The sequence below is a fragment of the Diceros bicornis genome, chromosome X, assembly GCF_020826845.1.
Source record: "Diceros bicornis minor isolate mBicDic1 chromosome X, mDicBic1.mat.cur, whole genome shotgun sequence".
Classification (NCBI taxonomy): domain Eukaryota; kingdom Metazoa; phylum Chordata; class Mammalia; order Perissodactyla; family Rhinocerotidae; genus Diceros; species Diceros bicornis.
Window position 1 is genome coordinate 78,488,573 of NC_080781.1, and position 7,021 is coordinate 78,495,593.

The following is a 7,021-nucleotide window of genomic DNA, read 5'->3' on the forward strand; positions in this document are numbered from 1 at the left end:
ATTATAAACAAGAGAGACAACCCCATCTGAGGTATGGAGGCAGCAAAGTGCATGATGGGTTTGAAGAACAGAGAATAGACCTATATGGTTGTAGTATGGAACTTGGAAAGAATTGATTAAAAATGAGATTTGCAAAGTAGGTTATAGTGAGATCATGAGGGAATTGTGGACTTTATAGGTAACTGGAAGCACTGAGAGCTTTTTGTACAGGGAAAGGTATAATTGTATCTTTGAAAGAAAATTCTGCCTGTGATATGATGGATATAGTAGAAAGGAAATGGGAGGTAGAAAGATCAGTTAGGAGACTGTTTCAATAATTTAGGAAAGGTAAATGAGTGATGAAACTGGAGCAATGGCAGTGAGAATGGAATGAGGATGAATTTGGGAGACTTATCAGTAGAAATGGCAGACCAGTCAATATATTGTGGAGTGGGTGTGAGAATAAGTGAGGAGAAGTCAAACTTGACCCTAGATGGCAATCCATTTGGCTCCAGCCAAAGAAGATTTTATCAAGGCTATCACATTGCCCAGTTCTAGGAAGCACCATTCACGCTGTGGGCTGTGTAAATGACAGCCTGCATAACCTGCACAGCTATAAGCAGGGTCCTGGCTTCTGTTTCCTTCCTGTACTAAGAAAGTGCCATTTCCTGTTATTGACCAATAGAAATTTTAATGGCACTGATTTCTGAGATGACAACTAACCCATATAGTAAAGAAAAAAATGTAAGAAAATAAAATTTAGGGAACAGCAAGTAAACAAGTAAGGTTAAATAATAAATTCAGCGAAGTGACTAGGCCTATGTGTTTAAATGTTATTTACGTATTGGTTTACTGTGCTGTTTCATTTGCATTGTTACAAGAAGCAGCTGTTTGGGACTAATGTAGGCTTTCAAATTAGTATTCTCAGGGTTTAGGATAAAGAAGAGTTTGTTTTAACAGCTTTATTGAGAAATAGTTCATATACCATAGAATTCACTCATTTAAAATGTACAATTTGGTGGGTTTTTCATGTGCCTCTCATTTTGTCTTTCACAAATCCCATTTGGCACATTTATTTTTCCTTCCGTTCACTGAACATTTTGTTTTTATTCACAGAGTTGTGCAACAATCAACACAGTAAATTTTAGAACATATTCATCCTCCCCAAAAGAAAACCCATAGCCTTTAGCTATCATCCCCTTTCCCCTTTTGGTGCCACCCCCCACTTCCCAGATCCTAACAACCACTAATATACTTTCTATCTCCATTCCCTGTTCTGGACATTTCCTATGAGTGGAATCATACAATATGTGGTCTTTTGTGACGGGCTTCTTTCACTTAGTATAATGTTTTCAAGGTTCATCCATGTCATAGCACGTATCAGTACTTCATTCCTTTTTATGACTTCATAATATTCCATTGTATGGATATACCACAGTTTGTTTATCCACTCATCAGTTGATGGACATTTGGGTTGTTTCTACCTTTTGGCTATTATGAGTAATGCCGCCATAAATATTAGTGTACAAGTTTTTGAATGGACATATGTTTTCATTTCTCTTGGATATGTACCTAGGAATGGAATTGATGGGTCATGTGGTAACTCCGTGTCTAATGGCTCGAGGAACTGCGAGACTGTTTTCCAAAGTGACTGCACCATTTTACATTCCCACCAGCATTGTATCAGGGTTCTGATTTCTCCACATCTTCACCAACACTTGTTATTATCTGACTTTTTTATGCCAGCCATCCTAGTGAATGTGAAATAGCATCTCATTATGGTTTTTGTGTGCATTTCTCTAATTGTTTGGGGCTAATATAAGACCTTAAAACTAATATCCTCATGTTTAGGATAAAGCAAAGGTTATTTAAAAATCTTGAGATCAGTTTATTTAAGAAGATATATTTACACCATTTCTTGGAGTATGTAAATGAGAAAGAATAAAAAATTGTTAAAGTTAAAAGATATATTGACTAGACCTACTAGGTACAAGACACTAGCAGAGTGTATAATGATGAATAAGAAGTGGACATATGCTTCTTTGAGAGAAGAGACACACAAATGGCTTATAATACTAGGTATTCAATGATAAATGCCATTATAAAGGAATAAGCAAGATGTCATGGACATGCAAAGGAAGGAACTCTTCTGCTTTGAGGGCTGGTAGAAGTCTTCAATAGGGAACAAGCATAGAAGTCAAGATACGTTTGAAGAACAGGGAAAAGAGTCTGTGTGGCTGTAGCTAAATAAATCTGTCTAAACTTATTTCTTTACATAAAGATTTTTTAAGTAATAAAACATATACTTGATAATTGTTAGGTGATCAAGTCAGTTTTTTTCTCTTGATGTAACTAATATATGAATTCTTATATGGTTTGTTAAAAATATATGCTGATTAAGACATTGACAAAGGAAGATTGAAACAAGCTCCTTTATAACATATGGGCTAAAGGCAGCATTTTTAAATGGCAGAATAATGTCTAATTTTGAACAATGTATATTGATTTTAAAAACTAAATGCAATAAGGTATGTTAATAATAATAATAATAATATCTTAATTGCCATCATTTCTTATGGGGTTGCTATGCCAGACGCTATGTCAGGTATTTTATTTTTCTGTTGTTCTTGAGGAAGATTAGCCCTGAGCTAACATCTGTGCCAATCTTCCTCCACTTTAAATGTGGGTCGATGCCACAGCACGGCTGATGAGTGGTGTAGGTCTGCCCCTGGGACCCGAACCTGCGAACCCGGGCTGCCAAAGCAGAGCACACTGAACTTAACCACTATGCCACGGAGCTGGCCCCAATGTTAGGTATTTTAAATACATTATCTCTAATCTTTTGAGTAACTTTACAAGGTAGATATCTTCATCTTCATTTTACAGATTAGATATCTGAGGCTCAGAGAGTACAAAGACATTTGAGATGCAATTCCTATACTGAACTCTCTCACACATAACTAACTTTTTAAAGCTCACTTATTGCCTGCACACCCCATTTGCGTAGTGGGACTGTAATTTGGCCTCCCACAAACCTTGACACAAAACTTGACTCCTTCGCTGGCTCTCACAAAAATTCTAATCATAATGAACATATCATTGTTGTTTGTTTTTGTTTGCTTTTATGTTTTGAGTTTTACTGAACATTTGTGGGAACACAGGAAGGATCACATTGCATGTTGCGTAGAATTTAATGACAAAAATCCTCGGTAGATATATGTCTCCTTCCAATTTTCCCTAGTTGCACCATCAGTGTGTGTGTGTATGTGTGTGTGTGTGTGAGTTAGGCAGGGGGCAGTGATTTTTCCATCCTCTCCTTTCTTTCTACTTTCAGTCTTCCTCCTTATGTCCTGTCTTGCTGACTTGGATCTTCTTTGATTGAAGATCTTTCCCTCTGGACCTTTAAATCCTGCTCCTTTCATAAGCAGCACTGTTGAAGTTTACCTCAGCTCTTCCAAACTCATGCAGCAGATATAAATTCTACTGTCCCAAAAGTCAGATATGAAGGTTTAGAACTTTTATTTTACTGTAATTTAAATTAGCTTGTGAATCCCATTTTCACAACTGGCAGAAAACCTAAACCTGCCACTTCAATGTAACTCAGTCACCTTCGGTTTTAAATCAGTGCATGATTTAAATTTATTACTTCCTCCTTCTCCTTTTATCTTCAAAGCTTGATCTCTTGATCTCTTCGTGGAGGCTATGGAACACATAGTTGTTTTCCATGTACCATGTTGAGGTATGCATGATGTATGCAGGCTTCCATGAGGTCTGTCTTCCTGAACACCTCCCACCGCCATTGCTAATCTACTGCCAAGATACATCCCTATGAAACTTTTGGTTTTTAGGACATTACACCTTGGGAAGCTAGACAATGGTCTCTGGTGGTCTGGGTCCCACCCTCCAAAAAACAAAAACCTCACTTAATGGCTGATGATATGAACTCGGTGTTCTCAGTTTTGGCTCCATATATAAATTTTAGAATTCCAAGAACATTTTTCTTTATCAACCATATCTGGCTCTTACAAATAAAAATGCTTTGGCTTTTAAATTATCATGTCTGCTATAAGTTTCAAAATCCAATCAGTGAATCAGGAAATATACATTTTATCCATTTTATGATTTATATTTTTGAAAATTTGAGGTGTAAAACTTATTTCAAAAAACATAAAAATAAGCTTCCCATGTAAGGTTTTCAAAATCCACAAAAACACTCTGCATTATTTACCAATAGGACTTCTTAATCATTTGATTCCTTCCCAAATGGCTTAGCTTTCTGAAGTCTTCAAGAAAGAGAACAGGATGTCCACTCATCCCTTCACAATTTCCCTCAGAAGAGTTGTTTTTCACCTGCCCCCAGTTTCTTCCAAATCCTAAATCTGTCAGTGTATCTGTTCAGCTTGTTCTGTGGAGGTATCTTACTTTGTTCTACATACTTTATTGAGTATCCTTGAAGTTTTCTGGACTCTTCCTTCAGAACATTATGGTGCATGGAGTAGATGTAAGCTCACAACTTACTACTCCTCGCAGATTTTATGATGATACAATTTTTATCAGACAGAAAATCAAACTCAAACTGCCTGAAATTTAAAGAATTTATTGACTTGTGTAACTGAATATCAAGGATTATGGCCCAAACAATGTCACTATAACTCCACTTCACTCCATTTTTCAGCTCTACCTTCTGCTGTGTGTCCCTTCTTTTTCAGAGTGTGGTGGCCCCCAGTGACTCTAGGCTCTCCTCTTCTAGTGGCAAGATGGCTGCAGCAGCTTGACCCTCTTGGGTAAACAAATGTCCAACAGGGAAGATCACTTGCTTTTCTCTCAATCAACCCAGTAAAACTCTCACTAGCTCCAACTGGGCCATGTGCCCATCTCTGAATCAGTCATTGTGGAAATGTGATTTTCTCAATGGCAAGGATCAAGTGACATAGGTGGCTTCGCCTAGAGCTTGAGATGGACTCAGATCCACCCTAACCACATAAACAGAGTAGAAGAGGGACAGTTTCCCCAAGGAGAATTATGGTATATTTTGTCACAAACCGAGTGGTGAATGATTCTTCAGGAGCAAAAGTAATAGATGTCCACTACAGCATCTTAATAGTGGGAAAATATATTGGGTTACATTTTCTATTTTTATTGAATTTTAAACATATATAATTCTATTTCTTTAAGATCCTGTTAATTTCTTTCACATCTCATAATTCAAGGACTTTACTAATTTGTATTACTGTTTGTGGTTTCTGGTGACTTAAAATATAAGCTTTATTTTCTCTTTTTCTTAGTGCTTTATATTCATATATCCTGTTAGCATATATCCTATACTTATGTGGTAGACCTGGACAGGATAAAGGAAGGAGCCCCTGGGAAGTGCCTTTCCTAGGACGAAGCCCCAGGATTTAGCGCTTAAATAATATGACAACTAAGAAAGTCATCATTGGAGATATGGCTTCATTATATGTTAATCGTTCTACAGCAGCTGTAGGGCACACTTTTTAAGCCTACATTTTGTTTTAGAGGCTCTCTAAACTCATACTTAGATCACCTTTTTAGAGGGTTTGTGAGAAAAAGTAGACAACAGAAAAAAAATACTATCATATTTGTCACTTAAGTTTTCCAGATATTTGAGCCTAGAGCCAAAATCTGTGGAGTCTAGGATGGAAGCTTACTGGAAAGCTACTGGAGAAGGAGTTGCAACTGGGCTAGGAAGACTAACATTGCTGTCCGGGTTATGGGTAACTGGTTCCATCTCAGCTGGCATCTGAATCTGATTTTCAAGGGTTCTAATTGTGGTTTAGGCCAAGACACCAGTTCCTTCAGAGAAGTGGACTAAGATTCATGGAAAGGGGCAGAAACTAAGTCAAATTGACTGAAATTACATGGATATAAGAGGGAAAGATGGCAGCTGGTTGAAAATGCAGGTGCCTGGGGCCGGCCCGGTGGCGCAAGCGGTTAAGTGCGCGCGCTCCGCTGCGGCGGCCCGGGGTTCGCTGGTTCGGATCCCGGGCGTGCACCGACGCACTGCTTGGTAAGCCATGCTGTGGCGGCGTCCCATATAAAAAAGTGGAGGAAGATAGGCACAGATGTTAGCCCAGGGCCGTCTTCCTCAGCAAAAAAAGAGGAGGATTGGCGGATGTTAGCTCAGGGCTGATCTCCTCACAAAAAAAAAAAAAAAAGAAAATGCAAGTGCCTGTGGAGCTTGCCTCAGGCCCACTGAATATTGGATTAGAGCAGTGGTTTTCAAATTTAAGTATCAGAATCACCTGGAGGGCTTAAAACACAGATTCCTCCACTCATTCCCAGAGTTCCTGATTGGATAGATAGGTCTGGGGTGGGAACAGAGAATTTGCCTGGGAGTTTCCTAGAAAGTTCCCATGTAATACCGATGCTGCTGATCTTGGAACTTCACTGTGAGAACTACTGGATTGTGGCAACAAGACTAGTTACAGACTCCCATCTTCTGGTGGAAATAGAGCTCCTGGTAAAATGCCAGGGTTGGTCAGGATTGTTTTAGGAGGGGAGGATATTAGATCTACAGTTCGAAGGTCTCAATATCTAAAGCTTGATTGGGCAGAGTATGTGAGGACTGACACCTCCTAGGCAGCCGTGCACTGGAGCCAGCTCATACGGGCTCCCGAGAGCCAATGCCCACATCTCTTCCCAGCTCCAAGTTCAGGAACATCAGGTTGGTAGCTTGAATTCGGACTTGGTGGGAGATTTACTCCACACATATTTACCAGCACAGCACTGCCTACAAGTGATATTGAGTGCTGACGTACATAAGATTAGATACTCTACAGACCCTGAAACCCACAGACCGCACTTTTAAGAACTTAAATTCTAAATACAAACAATTATAGCTATCCCATTAAAACTGTGTGGTATTATCCATTCAACAAGCATTTATTGAACATTGGCCATGTGTCAAGAACTGTGACAGATGCTGGGGATACAGCAGTGAACCAGAAAAAACAGTCCTTACCTTCTTGGAGCTTACACAATTTTAAAGAAAAGAAATAATTGTAATGTGAGTGATTTAAAT